The sequence below is a fragment of the Azolla caroliniana genome, unplaced genomic scaffold (genome assembly GCF_043228905.1).
Source record: "Azolla caroliniana isolate FFs.n. ecotype wild unplaced genomic scaffold, voAzoCaro1.0.p SCAF_22, whole genome shotgun sequence".
NCBI classification, from domain to species: domain Eukaryota; kingdom Viridiplantae; phylum Streptophyta; class Polypodiopsida; order Salviniales; family Salviniaceae; genus Azolla; species Azolla caroliniana.
Window position 1 is genome coordinate 1,427,587 of NW_028230457.1, and position 20,201 is coordinate 1,447,787.

Consider the following 20,201-nt stretch of genomic DNA (forward strand, 5'->3'; position numbering starts at 1 on the left):
ATTGGTAATAGCTAAATAGAAATTGCCAATAGCTAAATTAGTTAGTATCAGCTAATTAGCTACTGGTAATAGCTAAATAGCTATTGCCAATGGTAAACTTAGCTATTATCAGCTAATTAGCTACAACAATAGCTAATTAGCTATCTCAGAATATGACCATAGCTTACTAGCTATTGGCAATAGCTAAATAGTTATTGCCAATAGTAAACTTAGCTATTATCAGCTAATTAGCTATCTCAAAATATGATTATAGATAACTAGCTACTGACAATGGCCAAATAGCGATTTCCAATAGCTAATTTAGCTATTATAGCCTAATTAGCTACCACAATAGCTAATTAGCTACCTCAGAATATGACTAGAGCTACACTTAATAGCTAATTAGCTACCACAATAGCTAATTAGCTACCTCAGAATAGGACCATAGCTATTCTTAATAGCTAATTAGCTACACTTAATAGCTAATTAGCGACGATTATAGCTAATTAGCTACTTGCAATAGCTAACTAGCTATTATCAGCTAATTAGCTATAATCGTCGCTAATTAGCATTAGAATATGACCATAGCTAGCAAGATACTAGTAATAGCTAATTAGCTACATCAGAATATGATCGTAGCTAATTAGTTATTGGAAATAGCTAGTTAGCTATGTCAAGAGCTAATTAGCTAATTAACTACTCTTAATGGCTAATTACCTAAAGTATTGATGTCTAGGATGTTTGTTATGATGAATTGGATCACGGTTTCCTCGTCTTTATATGCACGCTTGCTCGGACTCAAACCCAAAACCCCTTGATTAGACATCAAGTGCCTTGTCCATTAGCCCACAAGCGATTGGTTTGCATACCTTGTTAATTACGGCTTAGAAGTATTCAATCTCAGTGTGGTTCATAGTTTCTTGTTCTTTGTATTGCACTCATGGCAGGACTCGAACTCACAATCTAGTCCCCACAATCGCTTGATTGGAAGTCAAGTGCCTTACATGTTGCCACAAGTGCTTAGTTGCCTTACCTCGTTAATCATGAATTACCTTGCAAGAATTCGAATTTAAAGTTCTGGTGTTATAGCATCTCGGTGTAAGTTGTTACACAATGGATTCGATGTCAAGGTTACCCTAAACCGTATTGCTTTGTCTTGATGTGTGGGATTGTACAAGGAATTTAATCATGGGTTCCTCTTCTTGGCATGTTATCATGTTGTAGCTCAGTCTTCATTTCCAGGATGTTAATTACAAGGGATTGGATCACAGTTTGCTTTTCTTCATGTTGCACGCCTGGTGGGACTTGAACCCACAATCCCTTGATTAGAAGTCAAGTTCCTTACCCATTTCGGCACAAGTGCTTGGTTTGATCATCTTATTAGCAGAATACACAGTACACACGTTTTATGTGGAAACCCTAAAACTAGAGAAAAACCACCTTGCAATACTTTTTTAACTATAGAATAGAGATACAAGAAAGAATGAATATGTATCTCTCTATGTAGATATGTAAAGTTGACTTACAAGTTGTAATAACATGCAATTAATATAATTGTGTGATTTTACGAAAAAAAAATGAAGGAACAGATTACACGTACACACGTTTTACGTGGAAACCCTAAAACTAGGAAAAAACCATGTGGCAATAGACTTGCACTATAGAATAGAGATACAAGAAAGAAGGAATAGAGATACATTGGTGGGGCTCGAACTGAGAATCCCTTGATTACAAACAAGTGCCTTCTCTATTAGGCCACAAAGCGCTTGGTTTGCATATCTTGTTAATTATGACTTACAACTTATATATTATTCAATTCGATTGTGGTTCACAGTTTCGTCTTCTTCGTATTGCACACGTGGTAGGACTCAAACTCACAATCCCTTGATTATAAGTCAAGTGCCTTACCCATTTTTCGACAAGCACTAGCTTACATGTTAATCATGACTTACCTTACAAGAATTCGAATTTAAGGTTTATAACATCTTTGTGTCAGTTGTTACACAATGGATTTGATGTCAAGTTGTTGTTTTGTCTTGGTTATGGGATTTTACGAGGTATGTGATCATGGGCTCCTCTTCTTGGCATGTTATCATGTTGTAGGCAAGTCTTAATGTCTAGGATGTTAGTTATGAGGACTTGGATCACGGTTTCCTCTTCTTCGTGTTGCACACTGGTGGGACTCGAACCCACAATGCCTTGATTAAAAATGAAGTGCCTTATCCATAAGGCCACGAGCGCTTGGTTTGGTTACCTTCTAATCAGGACTTTTACGTTGTAAAGAATTCTAATCGGAAGTCAAGCAATTATACATCGGTGTCGGTTATTACTCAATGTATTCGATGTCAAATTATTGGTTTGTCTTCGTGTATGGGATTTTACAAGGACTTTGATCATGGGTTCCCCTTTTTGGCATGTTGTCATATTGTATCTAAGTCTTGATGTCCAGGATGTTAGTTACGAGAAGTTGGATCACAATTTCCTCTTCTTTGTGTTGCATGCCTGGTGGGACTCGAAAGCCACAAACCCTTGATTAGATGCCAAGTGCCTTATCCATTACGCCAAAAGCACTTGGTTTGGATAGCTTGTTTATAATGAATTACCTTGGAAAGATTTCTAATCTCTGTGTTTGGTCTCGGTGTGCATCATGGTGTTTCTTGTTCATGTTGCACGCCTTATGAGACTTGAACCCACAATCACTTGATTAGAAGTCAAGTGCCTTATCCATTAGGCCACAAGCACTTGGTTTGGAGAGTTTTTTAATAATTAACTACCTTGGAGATATTCTAATTTGAAGTGTTTTGTCTTGCTATGTGAGATTTTACAAGGAAATTGATCATGATTCCTCTTCTTGGCATATTGTCATGTTGTTGTTAAGTCATGATGTCCAGGATGTTAGTCACAAGGAATAGGATTGTGGTTTCCTCATCTGGATGAGGCATGTCTAATGGGACTTGAACCCACAATCCCTTGACTAAAAGCTAAGTACATTCTCTATTATGCCACAAACGCTTCGTTTGGAATGCTTGTTAATTATGACTTACATTGCAAGGAATACAAATTCAAAATTATGTTATTGTCTAGTCTTGGTGTGCATCATGGTGCTTCTTGTTCTTCGTGTTGCATTCCTGGTGGAACTCGAACCCACAATCCCTTGATTAAATAGTAACTTATACATTTGGCCGCAAGAACTTGGTTTGGATAATTTTTTAATAATGAATTACCTTGGAGGGAATTCTTATTTGAAGTTATACAACGGATTCGTTGTCAAGTTATTGTTTTGTCTTGATAGGTAGAATTTTACAAGGAAATTGATCACAGGTTCCTCTTCTTGGCATATTGTCATTTTGTTGAGTTTGACTTGTTGTTTTGTCTTGCTACGTGGAATTTTATAAGGAAATTGATCACGTGTTCCTCTTCTTGGATAATTGTCAGGTTGTTTATAAGTCATGATGTCTAGGATGTTAGTTACAAGGAAATAGGATCACGGCTTGCTCATCTACATGTTACATGCGTGGGACTCAAACCACAAATTCCTTCATGACAATTCAAGTGCTTGGGTTTGGATAACCATTGTTAATTACGACTTACATTGCAAGGAGTAAGTTGAATTCGAAGTTACGTTATTGTTTAGTCTCAATGTTCATCATGGTGTTTCTTCTTCTTCAAATCGCACGCTTGGTGGGACTCGAACCTACAATCCCTTGATTAGAAGTCAAGTGCCTTATCCATTAGGCCACAGGCGCTTGGTTTGGATATCTTTTTAATAATGAGCTACCTTGGAAAGAATTCTAATTTGAAGTTACACACCATACGCAAATTTTACAAGGAAATTTATCTCGGGTTCCTCTTCTTGGCATATTGTCATTTTGTTAAGTCATGATGTCCAGGATGCTAGCTACAAGGAATAGGATCATGGTTTCCTCATGTGCTTGTTGCATGTCTGGTGGGACTTGAACCCACAATCCCTTGTTTAGAAGTTTGTGACAATCCCTTGTTTAGAAGTCACAAACGCTTGGCTTGTAGAGCTTCATAATTGCGACTTACCTTCCAGGTAATACAAATTCGAAGTTATGTTATTGTTTAGTCTCAATGTGCATCATGATGTTTCTTCTTCTTCGTATTGCACGCCTAGTGGGACTCGAACCCACAATCCCTTCATTAGAAGTCAAATGCCTTATCCATTAGACTGTGAGCAATTGGTTTTGATAACTTTTCAATAATGAATTACCTTCGAGATAATTCTAATTTGAGGTTACAGAAAGTATTTGTTGTTGACTTACTGTTTTGTCTTGCAAAGTGGGGTTTTACCACGAAATTGATCATGGGTTCCTCTTACTGGCATATTGTCACGTTGTTGATAAATCATGATGTCTAGGATATTAGTTATAAAAAAATAGGATAACAGTTTCCTCATCTGCGTGTTGCATGCGTGGTGGGACTCAAACCCAAAATCCATCCTTTAGAAGTTGAGTTCCTTATCCATTACACCACAAGTGCTTGGTTTGGATAACCATTGTTAATTACGACTTACCTTGCAAGGAGTAGTTTCCGTTGGCACCATGGTGCTTCTTCTTCTTCGTATTGCGCGCTTGGTGGCACTCGAACCCACAATCCCTTGATTAGAAGTCAAGTGCCTTATCCATTAGGCCACAAACGCTTGGTTTGTATAGCTTTTTACTAATGAGCTACCTTGGAGAGAATTTTAATTTGAAGTTACATAACAAACAGACTTGTGGTTTTGTCTTGCTACGCGAATTTTACATGGAAATTGATCACGGGTTCCTCTTGTTGGCATATTGTCATTTTGTTAAGTCACAATGTCTAGGATGTTAGTTACAAGCAATAGGATCACGGTTTCCTCATGTGCGTGTTGCATGTTTGGTGAAACTTGAACCCACAATCCTTTGTTTTGAAGTCTAGTGCCTTATCTTGCGCTTTGTTTGTAGAGATTCTTAACTACTTAGCTTGCAAGTAAGACGAATTCGAAGTTACGTGATTGTTTAGTCTCAGTGTGCATCATGGTGTTTCTTCTTCGTCGTATTGCATGATGTCTAGGATGTTAGTTACAAGCAATAGGATCACGGTTTCCTCATGTGCGTGTTGCATGTTTGGTGAGACTTGAACCCACAATCCCTTGTTTGGGAGTCTAGTCCCTTATCTATTATGCCACAAGCGCTTTGTTTGTAGAGATTCTTAATTGCAACTTACCTTGCAAGTAAGACGAATTCAAAGTTATGTTATTGTTTGGTCTTAGTGTGCATCATGGTTTTTCTTCTTCTTCGTATTGCATGATGTCTAGGATGTTAGTTACAAGCAATAGGATCACGGTTTCCTCATGTGCGTATTGCATGTTTGGTGAGACTTGAACCCACAATCCCTTGTTTAGAAGTCTAGTGCCTTATCTATTATGCCACAAGCACTTTGTTTGTACAAATTCTTAATTGTGACTTACCTTGCAGGTAATACGAATTCATGTGTTTTTGTTGACCTTTCGGTCGGTTTTTCTCTTGCTTTTTTGCTTACCTTACCCCTCCTCGTCCTTTTTCTAAATCCTTAGTCTCTTCTTTGTAAGTCCCTTCTTTTTCTTTTTACTCTTTCTCCACCTTTCTATTTTTATATTTCTACCCTCACCCATGTTCTACTTTTTCTTACCCTACCCCTCCCCTCCTCTTCCTAAATCTATAGCCTTCCCCTGTTTTTTACCCACACATGTCTCTCTCCCTTACCTCTCTCCTCTTTCCTTTCTCTCTCTTACTTTTTCTAGTTTACACACACATCTCTCTCCTCTCTCTCCCCTTTTGCTCTCTCTTAATTTTTTCACGTTTTCCCACTCTCTCTCCTCTTAGATCTACTCACTCCCCTTATGTCTACCCATTCCCCCCCCCCCCCCCCCCTCTCTCTCTCCCCTTCCCTTCTCATCATCTCACGTAATCCTTGTTTCCCCCTCTCTCTTAATGCCCCTTATATCTCCTCTCTTTTTACATTTTATATCCTAAACTCTCTCTTTTCTTCTTATCCCTCCTTTTACAATAAAACCTCATTTTCCTTCTACCAAAACCTTCCCTGTATCACATTAAAGCCCATAAAATCCTTTTCCTTCTTCTCCAAATCTTCCCCCTTTCAATCACATCCATAAGCACGCCCCCACTTCCTATTGTCATTTCTCTAAAGCCTCTCCTAAAACTCCTTATATAAGTATTCACCCCTAATGGTCATTTTAGCATTGATGAGCCCCGTAGGGGGTGAAACTAGTTTGCTCATGACCATTACCCATCCCATTTACCCATCGTATTGTAACTTTTCCTTTTTCTTAATGAAAATTAGTCTCCTTCTTAATCTCTCCCTCTCTCTCATCTAGACTATTAAGCCTATGGCTATGTTTTAACTTGTTTCTAGTTTTATTATTAGTGATTAATCCCTCGTCTCTCTCCCCTTCCTCTATCTCTCATTAGGCCTCACTTACACCAAGTGTGTTAAACAATTTGGGTGTGCTCAAATTGTTCTTGGTGGTTCTTTACACTTCCTCCCCTCTTATGCTTAATTGTGAACCCTTTTCCCTCTTTCCTCTACCCATCGACGATCTACCATTCCGCACTCCTTGTCACGACCATATGGTCAACAACCCTAAACCCTAATCCCTAATCCTTAAACCCCTAAACCCTAATTCCTAAACCCTAAACCTCTCTTGCATCTAGTCCTCTACCCACCAATGATCTACCATTCCGCACTCCTTGTCATGATCGTATGGTCAACAACGAACATGCTCTGACTTTCTACGGAGGCCCACGTATCGGGGATAGGCACCCACAACGGGATAACATCATCAACCACTGAGCCCTCGTTCGTGTCGAGTGCCCCCACAAAAAGTTACGTGGCATTGCAATGGCGTCATTGGCTTGTCTCTCTTATCCTCTCACATAACAAGCTCTCAACACCCTACCTTACCTTTCGCACATCGTTATGTTATAAGCATGGGACTACATTCGGTAGCCATGCATTTCCCATTCTTATCTCTCTTTTATTGTATATGACCGGGACTACATTCGGTAGCCGGTGTTTCATCATTTTGTATCTCTTCATCACAAGTTCGTCTTATTGGCATATTGTCACGTTGTTGATAAGTCATGATGTCCAGGATGTTAGTTACAAGGAAATAGGATCACGCTTTCCTCATTGTTGTGTTACATGCGTGGTGGGACTCAAACCCAAAATCTCTTCACTCGAAGTCAAGTGCCTCATTCATTACACCACAAGTGCTTGGTTTGGATAACCATTGTTAATACTAACTTACCTTGTAATAAATATGAATTCAAAATTACATTATTGTTTAATAAGTCTTAGTGTGCATCGTGGTGTTTCGTCTTCTTCGTATCACACGCTTGGTGGGACTCAAACCCACAATCCCTTGATTAGAAGTCAAGTGCCTTATCCATTAGGCCACAAGCACTGGGTTTGGATAGCTTTTTAATAGGCTACCATGGAGAGAATTCTAATTTGAAGTTACACAGTCGAGTTGTTGTTTTGTCTTGCTACGGTAATGTTACAAGGAAATTGATCACGGGTTCCTCTTATTGGCATATTGTCACGTTGTTGATAGCTCATGATGTCTAGGATGTTAGTTACAAGGAAAATAGGATCACGGTTTCCTCATTTGCATGTTGGATACATGGTGGGACTCAAACCCAAAATCCCTTCTTTAGAAGGCAAGTGCCTTATAAATTATAGCACATGTACTTGGTTTGGATAACCATCGTTAATTACGACTTACCTTGCAAGGAATACGAATTCGAAGTTATGCTATATTTTAGTCTCAAGAAGTGTGCATCATGGTGTATCTTTTTCTTCGTATTACACGCTTGGTGAGACTTGAACACACAATCCCTTGATTAGAAGTCAAGTGTCTTATCCATTAGGCCACAAGTGCTTGGTTTGGGTAGCTTTTTATTAATGAGCTACCTTGGAGAGAATTCTAATTTGAAGTTACACGATATTACACGGTATACTTGTTATTTTTTCTTGCTACGCGAATTTAACATGGAAATTGATCATGAGTTCCTCTTCTTGGCATATTGTCATTTTGTTAAGTCATGACGTCTACGATGTTAGTTACATATAAAGGAACAAGATCATGGTTTCCTCAACGTGCTTGTTGCATGTTTGGTGAGACTTGAACCCATAATCCCCTGTTTAGAAATCTAGTGCCTTATCTATTAAGCCACACTAAGCGCTTGGTTTGTAGAGCTTCATAATTGCAACTTACCTTGTAGATAATACGAATTCGAAGTTCGTACATTATTGCACACCCGGTGGGACTCGAACCCACAATCCCTTGATTAGAAGTCAAGTGCCTTATGCATTAGGCCACAAGCTATTGGTTTTGATAACTTTTTAATAATGAATTACCTTCGAGAGAATTCTAATTTGAAGTTACACAATGGATTAGTTGTTGACTTTTTGTTTTGTCTTGCTATGTGGGGTTTTTACAAGGAAATTGATCACGGGTTCCACTTCTTGGCATATTGTCATTTTGTTAAGTCATGATGTCCAGGAAATCAAAGTTAAATTATTGTTTAGTCTCAATAAGTGTGCATCATGGTGTTGCACACAGCTGAATTGTTGTTCGCCTTGCTATGCGAATATGATCACGAGTTCCACTTCTTGGCATATTGTCATTTTGTTAAGTCATGATGTCTAGGATGTTAGTAAGATATAAATCAACAAGATCCTGGTTTCCTCATGTGCGTGGTGCATTTTTTGTGAGACTTGAACCCACAATACCTTGTTTAGGAGTCTATGCCTTATCCATTACACCACGAGTGCTTGGTTTGGATAACCACGACTTACCTTGCAAGGAATACGAATTCTAAGTTACGTTATTGTTTAGTCTTTGTTTGCATCATGCTATTTCTTCTTCTTCGTATGGCACACTTAGTGGGACTCGACCCCACAATCCCTTGACTAGAAGTAAAGTGCCTTATCCATTAGGCCACAAGCGCTTGGTTTGGGTAGCTTTTTAATAATGAGCTACATTGGAGACAATTCTAATTTGAAATTACACAGTGCACTTGTTGTTTTGTCTTGCTATGCGAATTTTACAAAGAAATTGCTCACGGGTTCCTCTTCTTGCCATATTGTCACGTTGTTGTTAAGTCATGACGTCCAGGATGTTAGTTACAAGGAAACAGGATAACGGTTTCCTAATCGGCATGTTACATGCGTGCTGGGACTCAAACCCAAAACCTCTTCATTCGAAGTCTATTGATTCATACATTACACCACAAACACTTGGTTTGGATAACCAATGTTAATTACAACATACCTTGCAACAAAAACAAATTCAAACTTACGTTATAGTTTTGTCACTTTATGCATCATGGTGTTTCTTCTTCTTCGTATCGCACGCTTGGGGGGGGACTCGAACCCACAATCACTTGATTAAAAGTCAAGTGCCTTATCCATTAGGCCACAAGCGCTTGGTCTTAATAAATTGTTACTAATGAATTACCTTCGAGAGAATTCTAATTTGAAGTTAGACAATGGATTCGTTGTTGACTTATTGTGTTGTCTTGCTATGTGGGGTTTTACAAGGAAATGGATCACCGATTCCTCTTATTGGCATATTGTCACGTTGTTGATAAGCCATGATGTCTAGGATGTTCGTTACAAGGAAATACGATCATAGTTTCGTTTTGATAAGTTTTAATAATGAATTATCTTCGAGAGAATTCTAATTTGAAGTTAGACAATGGATTCGTTGTTGACTGATTGTTATGTCTTGCTATATGGGGTTTTACAAGGAAGTGGATCAAGGGTTCCGCTTATTGGCATATTGTCACGTAGTTGATAAGCTTGATGTCCAAGATGTTAGTTATAAGGAAATACGATCATAGTTTCGCTATCTCCATGTTGGATGCGTGGTAGGACTCAAAGCCAAAATCCCTTCTTTAGATGTCAAGTGCCTTATCCATTACAATACAAGTGCTTGGTTTGGATAACTATTGTTATTTACGAGGTACCTTGCAAGGAAAACGAATTTGAAGTTACGTTATTGTTTAGTGTCAGTATGCATCGTGGTATTTCTTTTTCTTCGTATCGCACGCTTTGTGGGACTCGAACCTACAATCCCTTGATTAGAAGTTAAGTGCCTTATCCATTAGGCCACAAGCGCTTGGTCTTGATAAATTCTTAATGATGAATTATCTTCGCGAGAATCCTAATTTGAAGTTATACAATGGATTCGTTGTTGACTTATTGTTTTGTTTTGCTATGTGGGGTTTTACAAGGAAATGGATGACAGGTTCTGCTTATTGGCATATTGTGTTGGGAATATGTCCCTCCAATGGGAGGAAGAACCGACTGATCGGAAAGCCGACAGTCGATAACATGGAAGATCTGACTGTTCGGAAAGCCGACAATCGAAGAGTCGAAAACAATGAGTTGATTGTTTGAAGATTCGACTATTATTATTATAGTAATACTAAGAATGAGGATGTTAGGAAATAGGTTTCTCTTATGGAAAGAGAGAGGAGCCGAGTTGATGAGTGACTCGGCTGAGACCAATAGGCCGAGGCCGAAACCGGAATCGTGTAAATAGCCAACTCGGGTGACTAGACTTGTAAATAGTCTAATTGTGTGCCCCATGAGGGCTACGTATGTAAATAGCCATAAAGTTGTGTAAGTATATATATACAACTAGGGCAAACTTTATGTGTAACAAATAGAGTAGAAACAGGAGTTCAATGTGCAGGTGAGCGAGAGCGAGAGTGTGTGTGTGAGCCGCGCCATAGCTGTGTGAGTAACAGCAGACACGAAGAGCCCTGTGCGGCTGGTACACTCGACAGAGTGTTGTATTCCTCTCGGTGTTGTATATCCAATTTGTATAGTGAAGATTCTGCTCACCCGTCGTTTTCCCTGTTCCCACGTAAATATTTGTGCACCATTGTTCATCTTGTTTTCCTTGCATTTTGGTGTGTGATTCATATTTCAACGCGAAGTTCGTCTATTGTGATCTATTCCACAATGATTTCTCAACATATTGTCACGTTGTTGATAAGCTAGGATGTCCAGGATGTTCGTTACAAGGAAATAGGATCACGGATGATTTGATAAATTTTAATAATGAATTATGTTCGAGAGAATTCTAATATGAAGTTAGACAATGAATTCGTTGTTGACTTATTGTTTTGCCTTACTATGTGGGGTTTTAGAAGGAAATGGATCACGGTTTCCTCTTATTGGCATATTGTCACATTGTTGATAACCCATGATCTCCAGGATGTTAGTTACAAGGAAATACTGTGGTGGTCACATGGACCACACCCAAATTAGGCCACCCAAATTAGACCCCTACCAAGCCCCATAATTAGAAGAGCTAATTGGAGCGGGAGAACACCCTCCACGCTAAGAGTAGTCTATAAAATGTAACTTAGAACGTAATGGAAAGGGAGCTATTCTTGAGAGCATTTCACATATTGAGCATTTCACATCTTGGTGGAGAAGACGGGCAAAGCAACCCCAACAACACACGCCACGATGCAACACGACAACAACGGCGGCAACGCCAACTCAATGAATCCGGAATTCCTCCAACAACAAATTCAAGACCATCAGCCCACATCGCCAATCGACCAACTGGTTCAAGCCCTGTCCAACATTATTTTACAAGTTAACCCTACTAACCAAGCCATGTTGTAATTTCTTTCAGCAAGATCCGAGCCACAACAGAATCTCCCGGACCCTCGAGTTCGCCCAAAACCATTCTCTGGCCTACCATCGGAAGACGTCCTCTCTTGGCTGGATCATTTTGAAATGGTGGCCAGTTACCACCAGTGGCCACACCCCCGGAAGGCAATGGAAATGAAGACACTCCTCGAGAATATCGCAACAACATGGCTCCTACAACAACCCAAAGAGACACGCAACGACTGGGATCTGTTATGGGCAGCCATGATTCGGATTTTTGCTCATCAAGACTCCCGCCAGACGGCCCTACAACAACTCGAGTCAATTGCCCAACAACCACGCGAACCCATCACCCAGTTCGTGGTTCGGTTTCTACAGATCCTACGCCGGGCTGACGCCAAAATTTCGGAAGACATGAAGTTTTCTTTCTTCTGGCCGCGTATCCGACATGACCTCCGCCGCCATGTATGCGATCAAGGCCCGACAACACTACACGAAGTCATCCTCACCGCCCAACGCATCGAAGCTACAGACGCGCACAACATGCACACACGAGGTAATCTCAGTCACGATCATACAAACACTATGCCAGCCGCCACTCCCATGGACATCAACGTCCAAAATGCGCAATTACGCGCCAAGCGTGCATTGCCTGAACGAGATAGCCAGGGACACCCCAAATGTTTCTACTACAACAACTATGGCCACATTCGGCGTCACTACCGAAAGTGGCAAAATCACCGACAGAAGCAGAACGTCCGATTAGCCGACGTTGCCTCCCTCTCTGAGCTGCCGGAAAACTAATGCGTGGGGTACCGCAGGGAGAGCCGCCCCCACACGTCCATGCCTCCACGTCATCAACTTCTCCCGTTTCTCCCACGATCGAGCCGCCCCTGCACGTCCACACCTCCACGTCATCAACTTCTCCCGTTTATACCACGATCGAGCCGACCCCGCATGTCCACGCCTCCACGTCATCAACTTCGCCCGTTTGTACCACAATCGCTCGCCTCCAACACACAACCCAAGAAGTTCTCGTCGACTCCAACAACAACATCTCTTCCATCAGCGCAGATTTAGTCACCCAATTACAACTGTTGGGAGACAGGTCCCTCCAGATGGGAAGGGAGAAGAACAGTGCCGACGAAACCGGAAGAGGAGTACCCGGCTACGGAGAGCCGGATGGTGCAGACCCGGTATGAATCGGATGAGGAGTACCCGGCTTCGGAGAGCCGGATGGTGCAGACCCGGTATGAACCGGATGAAGAGTACCCGGCTTCGGAGAGCCGGATGGTGCAGACCCGGTATGAACCGGATGAGGAGTACCCAGCTACGGAGAGCCGGATGGTGCAGACTCGATATGAACCGGATGAAGAGACATATTCGTAAATATGTTTCTGAGAGTCCATCGAGGCTATATTTGTAAATAGCTGAAAAGTCATATTAGTATAAATATGACTTAGGGCAAACTTTTAGTTGTAGTTGCTGTCATTTCTTGTTGGTGCAAGAAAAAGAGAGAGTGCGTAACTGTACAGAGAGTGAGAGAGAGAAAGAGGTCGTTTCCTCTGTTGTAACCACCGTCTGTGGCGAAGATCGTGAGAATGAGGTCGTTGCCTCCATGAACTCACTGTTTGCACATTCCAACATAGTGATAGTTTGCAGCCTGTGGGCTGCCGTGGTTTTTTCCCCTAGTTTGGAGTTTTCCACGTAAACCTTCTGTGTATCTTCCTCTTCTTTGTGTCGTGGTATCATTCTAAGCTCGGCTGTGGCCGAGTGTTGCGCATAAGGAGCGTTGAGTTCTCGTCAAGTGGTATCAGAGCGAAATCGACACAGAAAATGGACGAATCGTTTGGCGGCATGTTCAAGCTCACCGGCTGCAACTATTCAGTGTGGAAGTCGAAGATGAGGGACATGCTCGTGGTTAAAGATCTTTGGCTACCGGTTCAGTTCGGGGACAAGAGACTGGACAAGATCGACGCCACAATATGGGAGGTGATGCACATGAAGACAACGGCGTACATACGGTGCTTCATCGACATGAGCCTATACAACAACTTCAATGAAGAGAGCAAGGCTCATGAGCTCTGGGAAAAGATCGACATAATGTTTCAAAACAAAAATGTTGTTAACCAGGTTTCGGTATTCCGGAACCTAGTAAGACTCCGGTACCAAGATGGCTCCAGCATGGCGGAGCACATGAATGCCTTCCAAGGGCTGATCTACCAGGCCACTTCATTGGAAGTACCTCTCGCCGATGAGGTACTTGCGCTACTCCTGCTCGGTTCCCTCCCGGATAGCTGGGAGACATTGGTTGTCACTTTGGGCAACACCGGGCCGGAAGGAAAGCGGTTATCCCTAGCAAGGGTAAAGTCGAGCTTGCTAGATGAGGAGGCGCATCGGAAAGATAAAGATACGAGCTCCGACTCCACAGCGCTCCTTACCGAATCGGAACGCGGAAGACATAGAAACCATAGTCCCCAGAACCGGGAGAAGTCGGGGACACGGTCAAAGTCAAGGGGGAGGCCTACTTGCTTCTATTGCGGCAAGACGGGACACTTCCAGAAGAATTGTCGGCACTTCCGTAAAGACAAGGAAACCGACGGCACCGCTTCGAAGCAGACACCGGACCGAAACGGTAAAGACCGTAGGGGACCGGACCGGAAGGGAACGACGGCAATCGCGGCAAGTGAAGAGGAGTTGATGCTCATCACCGAGGAGAGTGAGATAAACCTTGCCGGCGACGAGATGACCTGGGTGGTAGACTCCGGAGCGTCGTTCCACCTCACCCCGGACCGGAAATGCTTCTCATCCTACTCAGCCGGTGATCACGGCTGTGTCCGGATGGGGAATGAAGGTACATGCCGAATTGTCAGTGTTGAGCGGCAAGCTCAACCGGAGCTGGATCGGCTGAATAAGCCGGAGCCGGTGAGCGAGACGGATCGAGCGAAACGGATCGGTATGACGGTGAGCAACCGAACCGGCAATCAGTGGAGGCCGGGTGCAATCCGTAACCGGCAGTCCAATCGGAAGCCTAGTACAGGAGAGACTACTAGGTAGCTATAGTCTCGTAGTAAGTGTCAGATGCTCATGTGAGCATTGAAGTACATGGTACGTTTGTCAGTCCCAAGAGGACTTGTATAAATAGTGCTACTTAGCACAGTGTATAAAATAGGTCTTGATATAATTTTGAAATAGTGTTCTGCTCTCTCTGTCTCTCTCGCTCTCTCTCTCTCTCTCTCTCTGTCTGTGTTGTTCTCTGTTTTACGCTTCCGCAAACACTTACGTTTACATGGTATCAGAGCGCGAGGGTTGAGAACCTCTGCTGCAGACATTTACTCTTGAGAAGAAAACCCTAACAGGTCGAAAACAGACACAGTAGAAGACATGGATAGAGGCATGGCTACGTCGCTCCCGGTGGAGAAGCTCGATAGGAGCAACTACGCATCCTGGTCTTACAAGATGCACCAGTACCTGCTTGGACACGGGTACTGGAGTTATGTCGAAGGAGCGAATGATGCGGCGCCAGACTCGGCACACAAGGACTTCCCGGTATGGGAACAGGCGGCAAGCAGGGTGATGTACTGCTTCGCGTCCAGTGTCGCCGATCAGCTGCTCAACCACATCCGTGACGCCAAGACACCGAAGGATGCTTGGGGGAACCTGAAAAAGGTTTTCACCGCTGCCCGGAAGCTGCAACTCAGATAGGAGTTGAGCAATGTTCGACAAAAGAACATGTCCGTGGCAGACTACACGGGCCGGATAAAGGAGATCTGCGACTCGCTCGCCTCTATCAATGTTATCGTAGAGGAAGACGAGATGGTGCAGGTATGTCTCGGAGGCCTGGCGTCCAAGTTTGGAGCGTTCCGGACTACGGTGTATACAAGGGAGAATACCCCCTCATTCTTCGACTTATAGTCGATGCTCCTTGTAGAGGAGAACCACGCTAGTGCATCTACCAGTGCATCCCCGGACAGCCGAATGTTGTACACAGGAACGGATCAGCTCCATGGGCGTGGTCGAAGAGGTGGGTCGGCACGCAATAGAGGCTGCCGGCAAGAGTAGGAATGGAGGCACTATGAGCGTGCGACAACAGTTCCGGGACTTCCACAAGCAGGGGGAGTCAAGGCGGTGCCGGAGGCCGGCAAGACAAATCCGCTACGGAATGCTGGTATTGTGGCAAAAAAGGCCACAGGGAAAGCGAGTGCTGGAGAAACCGTGCCGATTCGAACAAATCCGGATCTGGCAAGACCGGTAAGGATGGCCGGCAAAACTCGCACTACGCAAACGGATCAAGAGGATCCGGAACCAGAAAGGCCGGTAAGGGGCCAGCCTTGGTGATGAATCACAAGGCAAACTCAATGAAGAAGACCACTTCCAAAACGGAGGAAGTGTGGTATGTTGATTCCAGCGCGTCGAACCACATGACGAGCCACAAAGAGTGGTTCTCCTTTCTGGAGAAACCGGATCAACCAGGAGTAGTCAAAACCGGAGACGACACTCCTCACCCAATCGTGCACGTCGGAGAAGTCCCTCTAAGCCACGTTGGACAAAAAGGGAAGCTGATAAACGTATTACATGTTCCGACAATCACGAAGAACCTGGTGTCCGTCGATCAGATTGTCGACCAGGGGATGCAGGTGCGGTTTACGCACCTCGGGTGCTTCATTGAGGATGAGGGCGAAGTCATTGCACAAGGGCGCAGAGACGGGAGGATGTTTATCCTCAACACCAATGACTTTGGCACCGCTCTGTTCGCGAAACGACAGAAGGTCGAGTCGGACATCGACCTGTGGCACAAGCGGATAGGCCACGTCAACTACCGGAGGCTTCAAGACCTGCAAACGAAACAAGTCGTTTTCGGTTTGCCGAAGTTCAGCGGCCGGAGAGCCGAAATTTGTGAAGCCTGCCAACTTGGGAAGCAACACCGGCTTCCATTCCCCACCGAACGGAACTGGAGCCGTAACAAGCTCGATCTCATCCATTCGGATGTGTGGGGACCGGCACAAAGTGTAAGCCTTGGCGGGAGCCGATACATCGTCTCCTTCATCGACGACTATACTCGACATACTTGGATCTACCTCATTGAGCGGAAGAGCGAAGTCTTCGACTATTTCCGGAGCCTCCAGAAGATGGTGGAACGGGAATCGGAGAGGAAGATCAAATGCCTTCGGTCGGATGGCGGAAAGGAATATTTTTCCGGCCAATTCACTAGTTATCTGCAGCAGAAGGGAATTTGGCGAGAGTTCAGCTGCAGATACACACCGGAGCAAAACGGTGTGGCCGAAAGGAAGAACTGGACACTCGTCGAAGAGGCAAGGGCAATGCTAGAGGAGAAGAGCATGCTCCGGTTCTACTGGGCGGAGGCGGTTCAGACGGCCGTCTACATACAAAACCGAATTGGTGACAAGGTGTCAGCTCATGAGCTGTATTTCGGGCGCAAGCCGAACTTAAGACACCTTTGGATATTCGGCAGCATAGCGTATGTGCATGTACCGGATTAGAAGCGGAGAAAGCTGGATGCAAAATCGGAAAAATGCATCCTAGTCGGCTATGCTCAAGAGCAAAAGGGGTATAAGTGCTATAACCCCCGGACGAAGGAAGTCCGAGTTAGCCGGGATGTCGAGTTCGACAAATCGGCATCTTGGTACACCGTACCGACTCCGACTTCCGATCCCGACCCAATGCCGGAAGATCAGGCCAGTGAGCCTGAATCAGCCCTGGCAGAGGATGATGAAGCCAGGACTCAAGATGAGAGTCCGGAATCGTTTCGGTTGAGTGGACTGAACGAGCGACTGAGTCGGTTGGACCAGTCGGATGAAGAGACGGCAAGTGGTGGAGACTCTACCGTGCTCTCCCCGCGCAAGGAACCGAGGAAACGGTTCACACGCAAAGAGAAGGGGAAGAGGAAGATGCCGGAATTCGAAACCGGCAACGATGAGTCGGATCGGTGCCTATCCGACTCCGGAAAGGAGAAAGGCAGATCTTCGGTAACGAAGACCGAACTGGCCAACAAGGGCCTCAAATCAGGTGACGGTGCGTTGCGCCGATCAACCCGTCAGAAGGATCCCGTCGTGCGGTACGGGTACAATGAATACATGGCACATCATTATGCGTACATGACTAAGGTGACAGAAGTGCGTGAGCCGGAAAGCTACGCAGAAGCGGCAAGGGACGCAAATTGGCGTGCCGCTATGGACGAAGAAATGCGGGCACTCGATGCCAACGAAACTTGGGACCTAGTTGATCCTCCCTGTCACTGTAAACCGATCGGATGTAAGTGGGTGTACAAGGTCAAGTACAACGCCGACGGTTCTGTTAACCGGTACAAAGCCCGGTTAGTGGCGAAGGGATATGCGCGGACCCACGGAATCGACTACGACGAGACCTTCGCTCCTGTGGCGAAGATGACGACGGTTCGTGTGGTACTGGTGGTTGTTGCGGCAAGGGGGTGGCATCTTCACCAGATGGATGTGAAGAATGCCTTCCTTCAAGGAGAGCTTGAAGAAGAAGTCTTTATGATTCAGCCCCTCGGATTTCAATCGGAGATGAACAAATCGGCGGTATGCCGACTGAAGAAGTCGCTTTACGGCTTGAAGTAAGCCCCCCGAGCTTGGAACACAAAGATCACGCACCGGTTGCGTAAGCTGGGGTTTGCTGTCTCTAAGTCGGACTCTTTGTTGTTCATCCGGCAAGGCTCTGACGGTCTGGTATGTATACTCTTGTATGTGGATGATTTAGTCATCACCGGACCGGGTCTTCCCGAAATCAACCACGTCAAGTCCCAGTTGTCGGACGCATTCGAAATGAAGGACCTGGGGGACCTTCATTATTTTCTTGGGATCGAAGTGATCCGGACCCCCGACGGCATATTGCTCTCACAACGACATTACGTGTTGAATATGTTGTATAAGTTCGGCATGACGAATTGCCGACCTGTCTCCACACCCCTGGACCGGAACCAGAAGCTCTGTCCCAACTCCAGACCGGCCTGCAATGAGAAACGGTTCCGACAGGTTGTCGGAAGCCTGATCTACTTTACCATCACCCGACCCGACATCAGCTATCCGGTCGGCATGGTAAGCCAGTTCATGCAGAAGCCGACCATGGAGCACCTCTAGTGCGCGCAACGAATATTACGGTATGTCAGCGGCACTAAGGACCGGGGACTGCTATACCGGCGAGGTATACCCAAAGAGCTTGTCAGTTACACAGATGCTGACTGGCACGGCGATGCGTCTGATCGCCGCTCCACTTCCGGATACATGTTCTCCATAGGTAGCGCGGCTGTTGCGTGGAGCAGCAAGAAGCAGCCCACAGTGGCTTTGTCAAGCACTGAGGCTGAGTGCCGGGCCGCTACCGTTGCCACCTGTGAAGCCATCTGGCTTCGGCGACTGCTGCGAGACATGCGGATCGAGGTACCGACCCCGATCCCGATTTACTACGATAACATGAGCAACCTGCAGCTCGCCAGGAACCCTGTGTTCCATGCTCGCACAAAGCACATCGAGGTGCACTACCACTTCATGCGTGAGCGGGTCCTGAACGGTGAAGTTGACCTACAGTATGTTCATACGAATCGGCAAGTTGCCGACATCTTCACCAAGCCGCTCGGATCGGACAAGTTGCAGCACTTTACCGACATGCTTGGTATTCAGCATCTCGACGTGCCGCACTTGAGGGGGAGAAGCCAGGGCAAAATCTCTACCGAAACGAGCAAAGGCCAAAAACCTGTTGAACCCATCGGTAAGAGGAGAGCCGGAAGAAGAGGAGACAAGAAGCTGAAGGAAGCCGAGTCGACGAAGGAAGTCGACACATCCGAACAGGTCGGAGCAAGCGGTTGTGAAGAAGAGTTGTGCACTCAGGAAGAGAAGCGCATGCTGTGCGGAGGTCATCACGACGGTACTGACCATGATACAGAGTCGAATGAAGAATTCGATTTCGGTTCACCGGCTGAAGAAGCCGAGGGAAGCATGGAGAAGGCCAGGACTCGGAAGTGGTCTGATTTGGTGAGAGGCCTGACGCCGGAAGTCGAATCGGAGTGTACCGATTCGGACAAGAGCTGGAAAGAGTCGGAGACAGCTGACTCGGATCAACAGATGGATCCGGATGAGACGGATCGACTGAAGGCCAAGGGGACACGGACAAAGCGGAAGTCGATGCCATCGTGGGAGAACCGACGGATCGGCAAGCGCCGGAGTCACAACAACGTGAGTGCTGAGATGGGCCTATTGAGCAGACATGCCGACCGAGAGGGTCGAGGCGCGCAGAACCAAAGGGGTCGCGGCAAACGGAACCGGACCAGACGAGGAGCGCAAGCAAAGCGGAGTGACGCCAGGAGAAGTCGGTTGGAAGAACCGACTGCCACAGAGGTCGACACTATGACCCCACCTCAGATTGAGCTTGAGGGGGAGTGTTGAGCGGCAAGCTCAACCGGAGCCGAATCGGCTGAATAAGCCGGAGCCGGTGAGCGAGACGGATCGAGCGAAACGGATCGGTATGACGGTGAGCAACCGAACCGGCAATCAGTGGAGGCCGGG

General features: G+C 45.1%; 3 non-coding genes across 3 annotated transcripts; all 3 read right to left on the reverse strand.

The window, feature by feature from the left end:
* Positions 1-4,566: 4,566 nt before the first annotated feature.
* Positions 4,567-4,639, reverse strand: TRNAR-UCU (transfer RNA arginine (anticodon UCU)). Its single transcript has one exon. It is a non-coding gene; the product is annotated as a tRNA-Arg (tRNA).
* Positions 4,640-7,356: 2,717 nt separating this feature from the next.
* On the reverse strand, positions 7,357-7,429 carry TRNAR-UCU (transfer RNA arginine (anticodon UCU)). The gene has a single exon. It is a non-coding gene; the product is annotated as a tRNA-Arg (tRNA).
* A 1,951-nt stretch (positions 7,430-9,380) lies between these two features.
* TRNAK-UUU (transfer RNA lysine (anticodon UUU)) lies at positions 9,381-9,455 on the reverse strand. Its single transcript has one exon. It is a non-coding gene; the product is annotated as a tRNA-Lys (tRNA).
* Positions 9,456-20,201: the final 10,746 nt, after the last annotated feature.